Source organism: Ursus americanus, chromosome 8, assembly GCF_024610735.1.
Source record: "Ursus americanus isolate L20-20 chromosome 8, mUrsAme1.1.p, whole genome shotgun sequence".
NCBI classification, from domain to species: domain Eukaryota; kingdom Metazoa; phylum Chordata; class Mammalia; order Carnivora; family Ursidae; genus Ursus; species Ursus americanus.
The window spans coordinates 51,439,572-51,455,323 of record NC_142134.1 but is presented as its reverse complement, the minus strand read 5'-3'; the positions used below and the strand labels follow the sequence as shown (position 1 = coordinate 51,455,323).

The 15,752-nt window shown below is 42.7% G+C and overlaps 1 protein-coding gene across 2 annotated transcripts in view; it reads right to left on the bottom strand.

The window, feature by feature from the left end:
• The window catches only part of RBM47 (RNA binding motif protein 47), a 65,890-nt gene extending 55,102 nt beyond the window's left edge, over positions 1–10,788 (bottom strand). The window contains exon 1 of one of the 2 annotated variants that reach the window (XM_045815905.2): positions 10,474–10,788. The gene's annotated coding sequence lies outside the window, so the exon portion shown is untranslated. The remainder of the gene's footprint in view (positions 1–10,473) is intronic. The other variant, XM_045815904.2, reaches the window with a different exon arrangement.
• Positions 10,789–15,752: the final 4,964 nt, after the last annotated feature.

Genomic DNA, 15,752 nt, shown 5'->3' with positions numbered 1-15,752 from the left:
TCCCAGAATGGTTTAGGAGAAAGAAAACAAGCTTTAGAGTGTTGCAGACAAGAGGGCGAAAACTCACCTTACCACTTTCCACTTAGTAACCTTAGGCAAGCCTCAGATGTCAAATTTGTAAAATGAAGATCACATAGTCTCCAAATTGTTAAAAACTGTTTGTCGGGGCACCTGGGTGTCTCAGTCCGTTAAGCATCCAACCCTGGAGCTCAGCTCAGGTCTTGAACCCAGGGCCATGAGTTCAAGCCCCACGGTGGGCTCCATGCCCGTGTGGAGCCTACTTAAAAAAAAAACTTTTTTTTCTCTAGATTTCCACTATGAGCTGGGTACTGAGAATACACACATAAGTAAAACACAGACTCAGTAGCTGGAAAACTCATGGTCTAGTAGGAGACATAGAAATATACACAAAGGGACGCCTGGGTGGCTCAGTCAGTTAAGCATCTGCCTTCAGCTCAGGTCATGATCCCAGGGTCCTGGAATCGAACTCCCACATCGGGCTCCCTGCTCAGCGGGGAGCTTGCTTCTCCCTCTGCCTGCTGCTCCCCATGCTTGTGCTCTCTCTCTCTCTGACAAATAAATAAATCTTTAAAAAAAAAAAAAGAAATATACACAAATAATTATTACCAGGCAGTGTGAGAAATGCCATGATAGTATCATGAAGGAGGGAGTGATTAATTCTCCTAACGGTGGAAAAGGAGGAAGAAGGCTTTTTGGTGTGGCTGTGAGACTTCAGCAAGACAATGTGTCCACAGAACCCTTGCACATAGCAGATGCTCAGAGAGTGTGAAGTTCTTTCCCCACTAAGGGCCCTAGGAATTTAGAAGAAAAAAATAGGTTTTGTCAAGAAGTAAAAAACTGGACAGGACTGTTTTCTACTCTGGCCAGGGTATTATCAAGGGCTAATTTAACTAAAGAAAGCTGGGCCTCATTTTTTTATTTCTTCCTGCCCAAAATATAATACCTAGAAAGATATCAATTATAATACACTTATATCATAACAAATAAATGCAGATGTCCTGGGGTGAATACTGCGTATTTTAACCTATTAATTCTAACTTTGCCAAATTAGAACATCCAGTAAAATGTTCAAAAAAAATTCTTGACTCTTCCTTCAATTATTAGATGCATATTTACTGACCCCCTATCATGTGGCACCAGGCAACAGAGACATAAAATTGAATTTACAACAAGCTTACAAATGACTGTGGCAGATAAAACAAATCCTTAACAATTGTAATATAGGGCAGAACAACACGTTGTTTTTATTCACCCACAATAATTGCTCAGGAGGTTTACTTGCTCTTGAAACAAAGCAGAGAAATAATGCTGATAATAATGGGTTCTTCCTGACCAGACCTGTACTTCTATTCTAATTTCGAGAACTAGATATTTGCAAATGGGCTTCCCTTGGGTGAAAAAAAGACATGATAGTTTCTCAATAGAGACAAATCAAGTACTCAGTGTTCTCAGGGCAAAATCTTGCTGAAATGATAAAACCTCCACTGGTTATCAAGAGGCTTAGCTGTGCAGATAAACAACCTTGAGGGTGAGTAAATCTACGGTAGTACAAGGAACATGGTGTAACCCAACTCTGGAGTCTGTGGCATAAGATGTGGGGACGCCTGAACCGTGAAACATCTGCAGTGAGGACACAGCCAATGCCTCCTCTGTCCTGCCCAAATGTAAGGACACTATAAGCCTGAAACTGCCAAAAAATGAAACCAACGCAGAGAACAACAGAGAGATCGAGAGAGAAAAACAATCTGATGACCTATTCTGAACCCTTTGATCCTGTCAGGTGCCACCCTTTGGAATTATTAGTTAAGTAAATCTAGGTATACACAGAACTTCACGTATAGAATTTAGTTTGATATATTTGTTTGTTGATTGATTCCTGACGCTCTTGGGGATTGGAATTCTGTCACTTGCAACCAAGAGGGTCCCCATTAACAAAGGGTCTCCTGCACTGCTCATCCTCAGTGTATCTTATTATGTGACCAAGAAGGTGACGTGGTAATCCCACCTGACCCATCCACTCTTTCCACGCCTTTTTCCAGTTCAGGAAACGTACTCTCCAGGTGCCAGGAAAAGCTGCCATTTTCCCTCCTTAATTCCTTCAGTAGAATTTTAGTCTATGCCTCTTCACCCTTATTGAAGAGGGCAGTTCATCATTTTGGGTCTAACGGAAGAATGGTGTTAATCTCATGTATCTTTGAAGAGAAGTGCTAGAATTCAAACAGAAAAAATGACAAAGGACATTCTGATAAAAGAGGACTTCTCCTAGAAGTTCCTTATTTTTAACTTCTGAAAAGTGGTCAGATCTCTTTCTCTCTCTCTCTGTAGTAGAATCTTACAGAAAATTCTCATGTTCGTGGAGAGAGCCTTTTTGCAATGACTACACCTGAATGGCACTGAAGGGCAGCCCCTCAAAGGCCGGTCTGGGGTCTGTCTGCTGCCCCGAGCAGTGGTAACTGGGATTGCTCAAAGAACTTGCAAACAATTGATCATCCTCACTTCTCCCGTGACCTTCATTTTATCTGCCTTCTCCTGCTTCCCTCTCAGAAAAAGACAAGAGTGTCGATAAGAATAAAGAACAAGACCTATGGGGAGGCAACTCTGACAGGAAACCACGGAAAACCCATTAAGGGAATTTCTGAGCAGGGCTGAGCCGGATCAGCAGCTGTGTGGGCTAAGCAGCCGCTCGCCCATAAATCCGCTGTGCACAGTGCCAAGCAAGGCTACCAGCAGGAAGGATGGTTTCCAAACACTCACTCAGTCTACACTATTATATACCAATCTCGGTGGGAGAACTAAAACAAATGAAAAACAAAAACACGGCCACAACTAGAATTTTGGGAGGGTCCTGGGCGTTCCTAGTTTTTTTTAAAGCTCCTGCAGCTGATTCTAGTATGTAGCCAAGGTCAAAAACCACTGGTTTATACAGATCTCCAAAGAAACTCTTTCTCCAACCATTTCAATTGTTCTGGGTGGTTTGGGCTATAACCAAAATGGCTACTAACAAAGCCTAGGGTGTTCTTCTTTCTTCTCCACAAGCAGATGATTAAGGTGTCACTTACGAAGTCTTGACTGAGTAGTAGCCTGAACTAAGCACCTTACATACATCATCTCTAATCTTTACAACTACCCTGGAAAATGGTACCATTCCCATTTTTAGCACAAGAAATAGAGACGTGAAGAGGGAAAGGAATTTACCCAACACTGCACAGCAAGTGACACAGACAGATCTGTATCCAAGCTTGCCCTCTCTCCACTATAAGACAGCCCCTCATCACTGAGTATCTTTACTCCTGGCTTTACTTTTTTTCTTTTCTCTCTCTCTCTCTCTCTCTCTCTCTTTTTTTTTTTTTTTGCTTTTGACACAATCCAAAGTTGATATCCTACAACATCCAACCCATACACAATATGCCATTTAAAAACTAGTGAGACTCAGAGAAATACTTACAAATTCAAAACAAGCTTCCTTCATTTTACATTATCAACTGTTAATGCTTATCATTTTTTAAAAATTCTCCAATTCTAGAAAGCAGAGACAAATGTCAAGAGCTGTTACCAGCCTACCTTCAAAACCCTAAGGGCATTTACAATGTGAAGTTACTTCATTGAGCAAGTTAGTTTTGCTCAGTTTGGTAAATATACAATTGGTTTGGGTCACATAATCAGTGAATCTATTAGTAAAGGGCACCAGGACACCTGTAATCAAACACCGATGCTCCTTTAAATTCCCTTTCCTAAAAAAAAATACCGGTAAATCTGGGAATTCACCCTTAGGGATTGCAGGAAAGCAAACTATAGTGCAACATTCTATTAAAATTGATTAGTTTGACAGTTGGTATGATATGATAGCTTCTAATTGCTAGAAAACATAAGGCAGGTTTTCACTTTTTTTTTTTTTTAAGATTTTATTTATTTATTTGACAGAGAGAGAGAGACAGCCAGCGAGAGTGGGAACACAAGCAGGGGGAGTGGGAGAGGAAGAAGCAGGCTCCCAGCAGAGGAGCCCAATGTGGGACTTGATTCCGGAACGCCAGGATCACGCCCTGAGCCGAAGGCAGATGCTTAACAACTGAGCCACCCAGGCGCCCCAGGTTTTCACTTCTAACACAATGTATGAATGTGACTGTGATTTGGTACATTTATACAAACCAGGGACATTGCAATTAGCTTCAGATAAGTCCGATTCAGTTAGTTTATAGTTCTCTATGGCATTACCATCTCACACCTTATGCTAACAGTAGGTACTCAATAAATACTTGTTGAATGGATATATAAATAAGCAGGGAGGGTGGCAGTGCAAAATGGGGGGAAAGGCGACCCCACCTGGACTCATCTCCGTTCCAGACAGCTGCCCTTTCTCCATCAGAGGGTTCCACAGTCTCACTGATGGCTAGGACCCCCGGTACACACGGCCTGACCCCATGGCAACCTAGTCTGCTTTTCCTACAACTCCAAGGGTTAAAACATAATAATTTTTAAACTGAGTCCAACCAAAGACATGTTTTTGTTCAGTTCTAAAAGAAAATGCCCGAGGCTCCTGGGTGGCTCAGTTAAGCGTCCGATTCTTGGTTTTGGCTCAGATCATGATCTCAGGGTCATAAGATTGAGCCGTGCATCAAGCCCTTCATTGGGCTCTGCGATCAGCATGGAGTCTGCTTGACACTTTCTTGTCTTCTCCCTCTGTTCCTCCCCCTGCTCTCCCTCTCGCAAATAAATGAATAAATCTCAAAAAAAAAAAAAAAGTTTACAAAAAAAAGAAAGAAAGTAAATGCCCATTTGTCAGAAGGGTGCGTTGAAGTGAGTTAAGATCCATCAACAACTTGTTTTAGGGCTCCTGCGCGTCAATTATAACAGAAGATAATTCAAAGACATTTTCTTCTGAAGGGAGGTAGGATGGCATGCAGAACTGAATGTGCTTTGGGGTCAGACTAATCTGAGTGTGAAGTCAGACTCCAGCATTTACTAAATGACGTGTCTTTGTTCAAGGCCCACGAGCCCTCCGTGCCTCAGTTTCCCCACTTGTAAAAGGGATTAATGAGTCTGAGCTAGCAGAGCTGTTGTAAGATTGGGGATTATGTTCAAATCTCTGATGACTGCTCTCAAGTATCCCGCATGAAAGGGGCTGTCCGTTAAATGTGAGAATAATAAAGCAAGGAATCTGGGCATCTACAGCTCTTTCTAGAAGTGACTGAGACACTATCATGGTGTTTCTTTTTCTTCCCTGGGGCAAGGGTGCCTTGCCGAAAGGATGACCTGACTGCACGGAGGCACCTATCATCTTAATGCAAAGTTAAAAACCTAACCGCTCTCAGCCACAACTAAAAGAAAGTGTATGTAAAGGGCGTCTTGCCTCCTTTTGTTCTTCTAAGTGAAGGACATTCTGAGCAAATCTCCAGTAACTTTTGAAGTAAGAATGGAATATTTGTGAATGCATGTATTTGTAGGATAGGACATGGAGGAAGGAAATTTGGAAACTTTATTCATCTCCAACATACTCAGTTGAATCAGAGACTTTGACACCCACGAGATCAGCACGCAGAGCCCTGTGTGAGTTAGCAAATAAAGCACTTCTAACCCCATTTTGAAAGACATGAACTTTGTCTCCCAGGAAATTTCTCAGCAAGTCTGACTTGAAACTCACCTACCTTTCTTATGGTGACTGAATGTTTCTTTATGCATAAATATTAAAACCTGATCTTAAAAAAAAACCCTCAAAAGTTGCTATATGCAGATTTTAGAATGCACCATGAGCATTTGAAAATAAAAACTATTCATAAGGGAAAAAATGTATTCAAAACAAAGGTGAGAATGAAAAATACACAAGAGAGCCCTTTTTGAAAACGAAACAAACTTTGAGGGGGGAAAGACAGAGAAAATGACCTAAGAGAAGTCAGGTGAGTGGCCAGCTTTCCAACAGGAGATACACAGCCCGCCCTATTGCACGAAAGCCAAGTCTTCAATAACGAGATGGCACATCGGGCGTGGTCTCTGCCAGGACGGGGCTGCCCCCAGGTAATCAACAATGTGCGTGTTCAGTTCAGACCAACTGTGAGGTCATGAAACTTTTCTCCAGCTCAGTTTCCTCATCTGTGCAAAAGTGGCGGTCATCTCCCAGGATGATGGAGTCAGTTAAATAAACAGCCCATGCAGAGCACTTAACAAACAGACTCCTCGAAACAGACTTTTCTCTCTCCACCCCTTTCGGGTGATAACATTTCCACCCCACCCTTTCTGAGATCCCTTCACTCAAATGCACTGGAGCACACACGGAATGATTTTCAGCCCATATAGCCATGTTTTTAATTCCCCCCAAATGCATTAAATGGTGGTCCATTCTCACAACAGAATCCTATGCGGTGGTGAGGAAATACAGCCCAGCTGCGTGGAGCAATGGGGACGAATGCCCCAGACATAATACTGAATGCAAGATGCCAGATACAGAAGAGCACATCCGATCCCACTTTTATGAAGTTCAAGAACAGCCAAAGCTAATCGACAGTGAAAGAAGTTAAAATAATGGCGATCTTGAGCCACGGGGTTGACAGAGGAGAAGCACAAAGGAGCCTTCTGGACCCTGAAAATGTTCTGTACCATGATCTGAGTGTTGGCTACACAGGTGCATAGATATGTAAAAACTCATCAAGCTGTAAGTGGGGTGCATTTTACTGCCTTTGTTATACCTCAATAATTAATGTTTAAAATATTTTTTAAAGATTTTATTTTTTAAGTAATCTCTACACCCAACATGGGGCTCAAACCCTTAACTTCAAGATCAAGAGTTGTCTGCTCCACTGACCGAGCCAGCCAGGTGCCCCTAAAGTAATATTTTTTCAAAGCATTTATTGGACGTAAGCTTATCATAGGGCAGTTTCTCTCTTCCCTGGAAGAGTCTTGCAGGCTCATTTTACATTTACATGGGTGATAAATGTATTCACTGGTACCTCTGTCATGGTAGAAATATGGAATTACTCATCTATGAAATTTTACAAATAACTGAATTTATCCACTTAGGCAAGAAAACCAGTACTTTCTTGGATGAAAATCTTTATAAAATGATTTGTAGTCCTCGCTATTGTTTTAAACAGACACGACTCGGCACATTCCTCTTGGTGAGCCAACGTTATCCTTAGAAACTTACATGGTCAAGCTGGGCTGAGATTAAGTAATAACTTCAGGGGCCACTGCTTCTACACCGATGGCAGGAGTCACTGCTTCTACACCGATGGCAGGAGTCTCTGCCCCTTCCCTGGTATCTGGGGCTATTTCTTACTGTCCCCTGCCTGTCCCTGAGGATCCCGATCTTCTCATTTGCTTTCTTTCATGCATTTATTCACACAGTTGGTACCTGTTTTTTGAATGTTTAGTATGTACTAAGCCCTGGAGATTAACTGTAGCAGATAAGACATTCATGATCCATGACCTAAGAGAACTTACATTTCAGCAATAGAGTCAAGTATAAAATAAATGTGACGACTATCTTAAAGAGGGAAGTATAGGACCTAATTTAGGAGGTCCAGAGTGACATTTAAGAACTGAGAGAGGAAAAACAAGCCAAGAGTGAGACCTTAGTAAGTATCAGCTAAATGAATGAATGTATACGCCAACAGAGGAGCCGGAGTTCTCAATTACTGTACACTGAGAAGCTAGGAATTTCACCAAAAGATGCCGAAATCAAGAGTCAAACAAAGGGTAGGGGCGCCTGGGTGGCACAGCGGTTGGGCGTCTGCCTTCGGCTCAGGGCGTGATCCCGGCGTTATGGGATCGAGCCCCACATCAGGCTCCTCCGCTATGAGCCTGCTTCTTCCTCTCCCACTCCCCCTGCTTGTGTTCCCTCTCTCGCTGGCTGTCTCTCTCTCTGTAGAATAAATAAATAAAATCTTTAAAAAAAAAAAAAAAGAGTCAAAGGGTACTGAGTGAGGCCCTGATGAATTTAATGCAGTGAGGACTGTTTTTTGCTTGAAGACACTTAATTACTGGACAAGTGAAGAATTTTTACTCATTGCTCAACTAACCTATACATATTCAGTTTTCATGTTACCAAAACAAAACCAGCCCCAAATAGCCCAAATCTTTTTTTTTTTTTAAGATTTTATTTGAGAGAGAGAGAAAGCATGTGAGGGAGGAGGATCAGAGGGAGAAGCAGACTCCCCACTGAGCAGGGAGCCCGATTTGGGACTCAATCCCGGGATCCAGGATCATGACCTGAGCTGAAGGCAGTCGCTTAACCAACTGAGCCACCCAGGCACCCCAGCCCAAATCTTTACAATGATTCCTTTGGCTTGCCTGCCAAAGTTCTGACCCCTAGCTCCTATGAATGTGACTTCTCTGGTATAGTCACCCAAAATCGTCTGGAAAGGTAGTTGTCACCCACGCACACTTCTGTGTGACAGCTCTGTCCAAGCAAGCCAAAACAGTCCCAATTCCTCGGGCTTTATTGGATGTTGCAACCTGCCACCTAATTTAGGGCCTGTTATTGTCCCTGAAGAGTTCACCTTAATGACTTATTACAAATCAAGAACTTGCATGCTAAGGGATAGAAGGACAGGATAACAACACCCTTTGTGGAGAGACTACATAATGATATACCTTTTAAAAGCCAACCTGATCCAGAAGCACTATTACCATGTCACACATAATAGCAGCCACGTTTACAGTGACAGAGATATGAGCCAATTTATTCAGGGCTTAATCTGATGTATGAGTTGACCCATCAACAAACGATCATGTAACTGTAAGAACTCCCAGAAAGAGGCACAAATGTAGCCTTTGGTGATCATAGTTCCTTACAATTCTGGGTAGGTCTTTGGGACTCAAAACCTGAAACAACTAAACAAAGGAACTACACCAAACAAGGATTTTCCCAATGAACTAAAGGGAAACAAGGAATGACAAGTATCTGGAAATGGTACATTTTTAGACTTTTTCCCAGAGTCTTTCTGTTCGCCTGATAAGATTCGAAACAACTTCACCAATCTAGTTTAGATACAGTGGAATGAAGGCATGAGCTCCTTCACTGGTGGGGGTCTATGTAGATTTTTCTGGCATCACAGCTGGGCGGAAGTTTCACAGACTCTTACGCATCTAAGTGCAACTATGGGACAGACGAGTAGAGAGCTAGCATTCTTCCCTGTTTTGGAATCTTAAAAGAATGGTAAGAAAAAGTTAAACCACTTGCTGAAAGTTACATAAACTTTCAGCCGTCAGGGCAGTGAAACAACTCACCGCTAAACCCGATTTTCTGATACGTGTACACAAATAATCAAATCTGCTATCCCTCGAGTGAACTCGAGGTCTTTCAGATTTAGACCTATTTGCCTAAATACACAAAGACACAGTGAAGTTTTCCCTATGGAGGAAGTTCTCTCTAATTTTGAAACAATCATTTCTTCCAGCCATTTTGCAATGACTGGGCACTTGTCAGAAGAATGGCTGTTGGCTTCTTACTGCCAGTGTCACTGGGCAAAAATGTCAAGTCACATTTTTTCCTTCATAATTAGTGGGCTCTTCACTTTAGTACCGTCTTCATACTTATGTCTCCCACTACATGGGTAAACGGACCAAAGATCCCATGTTGGTTATACTGTATGTATTATACTGAGATTCCTTTCCCCAAGAACTGGGCATTACAGAGATCTTTCACAGCTAATCTTTTTCTAGATTTCTCCTATTTATTGTTTGGGTTTTAGTCACTAATAACATGGTTGCAGGTATCTGTATCCAGGAAACCATTATTACAATTGATCAAATGTTAAATATTCGGTTAAGGCTCTAGGTTTATCATATGTACTCACCTTATTTTTTTTTTTTACAAAAAAAAAAAAAAAGCTAGAATATAAATACTCAGTATTTCCAAGAAGTATTTAGTCATTAGTTTTCCAAAAATGATCTACGAACAGTACACAGTCATTCCTAGGGACTGTGTTCTAAAAACACAGATTTGAGGAAAAGAAGCAGTCTTACAAGCTGACCTTTACTTTGGTTTCTTGTCAAAATTCAACAGAAAAGGTGGGGAAGAAAGAAAGCTTAAAAGTATTTTCATGAAACCAGAACCACTGTTTAGCAAAAGCTGTTCATGGCATGAGTCACGGGGCACACCGAAGTACAAGTCACAAGGTTACAGGTCGCCTCCTAGAAACACCACACCTGGTTCCGAAATCCTTGCTAAAGCAAATGCTAAGATTTGATTCAGAGAGCTGGAAAAGCTCAAGCCCGGGAAGATTTCACCTCACTCTCCATGACACCCAAGTCCCTCGAGCAAAACCGAAAACAATGTTTGACCGAAAGTGAAGATTACAGTGATCCGGGACTCCGAGCCACTGAAAAACAGTTTGCAAAGACACGATTTTTGCCCCCCTCCTCACCTCCCTACTCCCGTCCCTTCGGGCAAAGGCAACCCGAATTCTATGTAATCTGAAATTTTAAATATTTATAAATACGAAAGTACGAAAGAAGTACCTGCCAAGCACCTGGAGCTCTCTTTCCCCTGCTTCTCTCCTCCCACACTCTGGCAACGGAATGCCCTTCAAAACCATGGCTCAGTGCTTTTGGTAAATGTTTTACGAGACACTAAACAGCCTTGTGTCCCACCCTCAGAGCAAACACCATTGAGAGAACACAGTATAATGGTTGCAAAGATACTGTGTGATGTACAATAATGCAAATGAACAGGCAGGCTCTATTTCTACACTTCCCCTTAAGGGGGAAATAAATTCCAAACTTGGAGGGGGGCGGGGGTAAGCTAGCAGGAAGGGCTTGCTGAAATAAACCTGGACACCAGAAGCATTACAAGGGTGTGTGTGTGTGTGTGTGTGTGTGTGTGTGTGTGTGTTAAAGCCGCATTAGGATAAGCCATTGTTCTAACACAAGCGAGTCTTGGCTTGCTAAACTGAAAAAGTGTCAAAGGCAAGAGCTAATAAAGGGTAGAGTTCACCAGTGAGCCTGTAGACACAGTAGCAACTACACATTTACCACCTATTTCTATTTATTAGAGAAAATGCAACTTGAAAATCTTTCCTAAACCATCTTGCGCAATAAACAAAACATACTCCCCGTTTTCTATATTCCTCAAGTAATTCATAGCTAAAAACCAACTGCTCCAAACCAGAAGTTTTGCATTCCATTCAAGTTAACAATTACAACTGGAGGATAACAGAAACTTGCTGGCACTGAATTGTTAGCATACCCAGAATGTCAGGTGCCTCTTGGTACCACCAGGGTTAACACGATAAAGAGAAGGTGCTCAGGGATCATCTGCCTAGTTTTACCGACACTCCGTACGGAGACTGCTGGAATCCGGAGCCCGTGTGGGCAGCACGCACCTACCTGTTCTTGGAGCTCCGAGTAGGACAGTCAGAAATGACAAAGTAGAATTATTTAGCAACTGTCAAGCCTACGCGTTAAAAGGAGACCAAGGCTGTCTAGAGGAGGAAAAAAAATTAACTTTGGCTCTGAAATCACACACAGCTAGGTTAGGCAAATAAGAAAAGCCATTCTCTTATCCCCATTGTATACCCCAGTCTCTAGGAATATTCAAAGTTTGCATTTCATACTTTTAGGACGTCTAGTGGGTAGAAAGAAAACCGAACACAGAACTGAGATCATGGCTTTTCTATAGACCAGCTGTGTGACCTTGAGCAAATCATTTAACCTCTCTGAGCCTGTTTCTTCATCTAGGTAATAAAAAAATCTAGAACCAGGAAATATATCCCAAAGTACTGACAGCTCTCCCAATCTGAGAGCCTAGACAACAGCAAAGGGCAGTTCTTTACATTTTCAGAACTTAAGGTCTTCAAATCTTAAAGGCTGTTGCAATTTATTTTGTCCCCCTACCTTATGTATATACGTCCCATTTTATTTTCAGTTTCCTAATATTACAGATGCCTCAGGTTAGTGCTATGACTAAGGGCAACTGACTTCACTTCTCTTTGGTCTGACTAATCTACCTTGGGTGGGTGTCCTAAATGGTGGTTTATCTGCCTCCCAAGGGCAACCTTGAGGGGCCTCCCAGCCCTCAGCCTGAGCTGTCCTGTCCTTCCGTTTTCACATTTCCTCTCTTCATGAATCCACCTTCCCTTGAACACATCCAGCTACCTGCCTTGTAAAGTCTTATCCTGTCCTCACCTTCCCTTTCCTTCCCTCTTGCTTTTTTCTCATTTTCTTTCTTTTCTTCCCTCCTTCCCTCCCTGCCTCGCCCCTACCCCAACCCCCCCCTCCCTGGCCCTGAGAGGGAGGATGGGGATGTTGTAGAGAACATTCACTCTCCTCATCCTATTTCTTCCATTATTTTATGTGTCATATCAAACACCCCGTGAGGGGAGGAAGTCAGATGTTTTTACCATCCAGATTCTACTGACAAGAGCCCTGAGATCCAGAGACTCAGCTGGTCTCAGGCCAACTGCTGATGGCACCCTGCAGCTCGGCTTTCCTCACAGGTCAGGGCTTCCCTGCTGCTGCTATAGGGGGGCCGACGCACAGTGGCAGATGCCCCTCAGCACCCCAAAGTCCCCACCTGGTCTAGTCGGTTCTTCCTGCCCATTGTGCTTGTTTCCCCCTTGGATCACTCATCTCCTTGTCTCCTTCCTTCTTCCCTCTTGGCTGGTCAACCTCTTACTCTGCTTTTAAGGTCTATCTCACTGAACCCCTATAACCACTTCTGATTATTGCTATCCCCACGTGCTTTTCTTTAGGCAAACCCAACAGGAGCAAATCTCCAAAGTGACAAGGCTGTAAGTCTGGGGGATAATTATTCACTTCCTAGGAGACCTTCCTTACTAGGGCTCCTTTTGGGTCATGTGGCCCATGCCACCATGCACCCCACTATGTGTATGTCACCTGTCTTCTAGAGCGCCGAACACCCATCTCTGCACCCAGGCATGGAGTCCGGGGCTTAGTGTTAAGGAACATATTGGAATTTTGATGAAAAAAAAAAAAGTAAAGACACATTATCTAAATCTAAAGCAGGGCCTGAACGGAGAACACTTCAGGTAGAAGCGGAGACCTGAGTTTGGGTTTTAATGTCCTTGCTTTGCACTTTTTTTTTCTTCTTGGATTCCAATAAGGATAAGAAAAGTGGGTTATAAAGACAAGATAGCATATAAACTAACCACCAAACTCTGCCACGAAACAAGCATCATTTACTAAATGTCTGCAGTGACCCGGCCCGTGACATATGTTACCTCATTTACAGTCATCAGACAGGAAGAGACGGGTTCAGAGAGACTGGCCCTGGGCAGGCAGCTGATAGAAGACCGAACTGAACACAGAGCAGATCTCCATCCTCACTCTTCGCCTGAGCTGTCCTCGTGCCACAAGCACACCGCAGCCTGCCCGCTCCAAGGACGTGACTATTGTCCCCAACAAGAGCCACCTTGCTGGTGTCTTCTGCCACTCTGTGCTCAGAACCTGCTTGACCCTGTTCTTCTACTCCACTGCTGCTCCTTGGCCTCCCCACCCCCCTCCCTCCACCTTTTCTTCTTATCCCAAAGACAATGTGTCCTGTCCACTTTGCAATCTACTGGCAAACTCTAATAGAGGGGCCCTCATTTGACTACAAAACCTAACCAAACAGACAGTTTGGGTTGTCCCACCTCAGGAGGCCTTTTATATTCATTTCTTCTGTGGCTTCATATTTGATATGTGACTTCAGACACTGCAGGCTGGGTTAAAACGCCCTGTGCGATATACAGCACTTGGTGTGCTATTGTGTTCAAATATTATATTTTATGCTGCCTAGAGACCAAAATCTGTGTTCCTGAGAAAGAACGACGCCTTCTCCAAAATACAAACGTCTCATAATAACACTTCCCCATTTCCAGCCATCCACTTTCAAGTCAAGTTTTTGCTCTATCATGTATGCCAGTGTGCAGGTCTACCCCTGAAATTTTTAACTCCAAAGTTCCAAAAGGACAGAATAATCAAACTCTGGCAAGTGCTACTCTATTACCCCGGGACTGTTCCAAAGCATCTGTCAGTTCTAGAGGCCCCCTCCTAGCCTAGATATGCTTGAGTCTAGCATATATTTGTCCGGCAGGATGGCTCCAGATTCTGGAAGGGATTTTGAGTTCCCCTGGACACTAGGGGATAGCAGAGGAGGAAGCAGCAGAAGATGAAGATTGTATTTGGAGCTGCCAAGACTGCTAGAATTTGCCAAAGGCCTTGGCACTCTCCTGAATCACCCAGGCCTGTTCAGTTCTCTGGAAGGGGGACTTCAAAGAACCTTACATGTGTGGCCTCAGAAACTGCTCTTCACCCACTCCAGCCTAAACTCAGACCCCAAGCAAGGTGTCCCAACAGCTCTTGATGACTTCCCAAGTTGTCCAAGGAAGGAGAGGCTGGAACAAGTGAGAAGAACACATGATGAATCTTCTCTGTCCAACACTGTCTTTCACTGGGACATTATCTACTACACTAGCAGTTCTCAAACTGAGGTCCCTGGACACTCTGAAGGACCCTAAGACCTTTCAGAAGTCTCTAAGTCAGGGATGCCTGGGTGGTGCAGTAAGCTGAGCGCCCAACACTTGGTTTTGGCTCAGGTCATGGTCTCAGGGTTGTGGGACCGAGCCCCATGTAGGGCTCCATGCTCAGTGCAGAGTCTGTTTGGGATTCTTTCTCCCTTTCCCTCTGTCCCTCTGCTCCTTTCTCTCTCTCTCTCAAATAGATAAATAAATAAATCATAAAATAAGTAAATAAATAAGAAGTCTATAAGGTCATAACTATTTTCATAATAATTCTAATACTTTTGCCTTTTTCACGGAGTTGACATTTGCGCTGATGATATAAAGGCAGTGGTGGGTATAGCAGCATAGAATAAGGCAGCGGTACCTTTTTCATCACCAGGCCCTCAAAAGTTTGTCTTTGTTTTGTTTTTTTAGAGCCCATTTTCCTCAAGAATGTACTTGAAGATGCAAGAAAATATTCGTTTTATTATACCTTACCTCCTAAGTATGTGCATGTGTGTGTGTATCTTTGTCATCCTGTGTGATGAAATGGGCAGTATGCACAAAGCTCTCTTGCTGCATGCCGAATGATGATGATAGTGTCAAGGAAAATCACTTTTGTGGGGTACAGAGTGAATTATAGCTGTTGTCACAGAACACCATTTTTACCTGAATGAATGACTGATAGACAAAACCACAGTTATTCAGCCTTGGATATTTGGCAGACAATTTCTGGAAAAGGAATGAAATGTGCCTGTCACTTCAAAGAACATAACTGACAGCATTTGTTTCCAATGATAAACCTCGAGCTCTCAAGTCAAAAGTTAAAATTAAAAGTTAATTTCTCAAGTCAGAAGTTAAAATTGCAGAACCTGCAATTGTGACCATGCACTGGATGGCTCACCAATAATTAAAAGCTTTTTGGATGAAATTAGTTGTAATGTTAACAAATGTGATTTTTTTTTAAAATATCATGTAATGAAATGTGTGAATATTTAGATCTTCACAACTCAGTAAACCAATTTTTCCAAATGACCAATTCATAATGTTACAGAATCAGGCATGGGTAAAAGAGCCATTCAAAGTACAAGACAAATGGGCAGACTTCAATGTTACAGAGTGTGGAAAGTTCACTGATACTGTTTCAGATTCCATACTGCAACTAACTTTAAAGAACCCATCTCTTCTTGAGAGTTTGGATTTTGTATCAAAGAAGAATGTTTATGATTATCTGAAAAGGCTACTAAAAAACTCTTCCCCCTTCCAACTACATCTTTTTGTGAAGCTGACTTTTCTTTA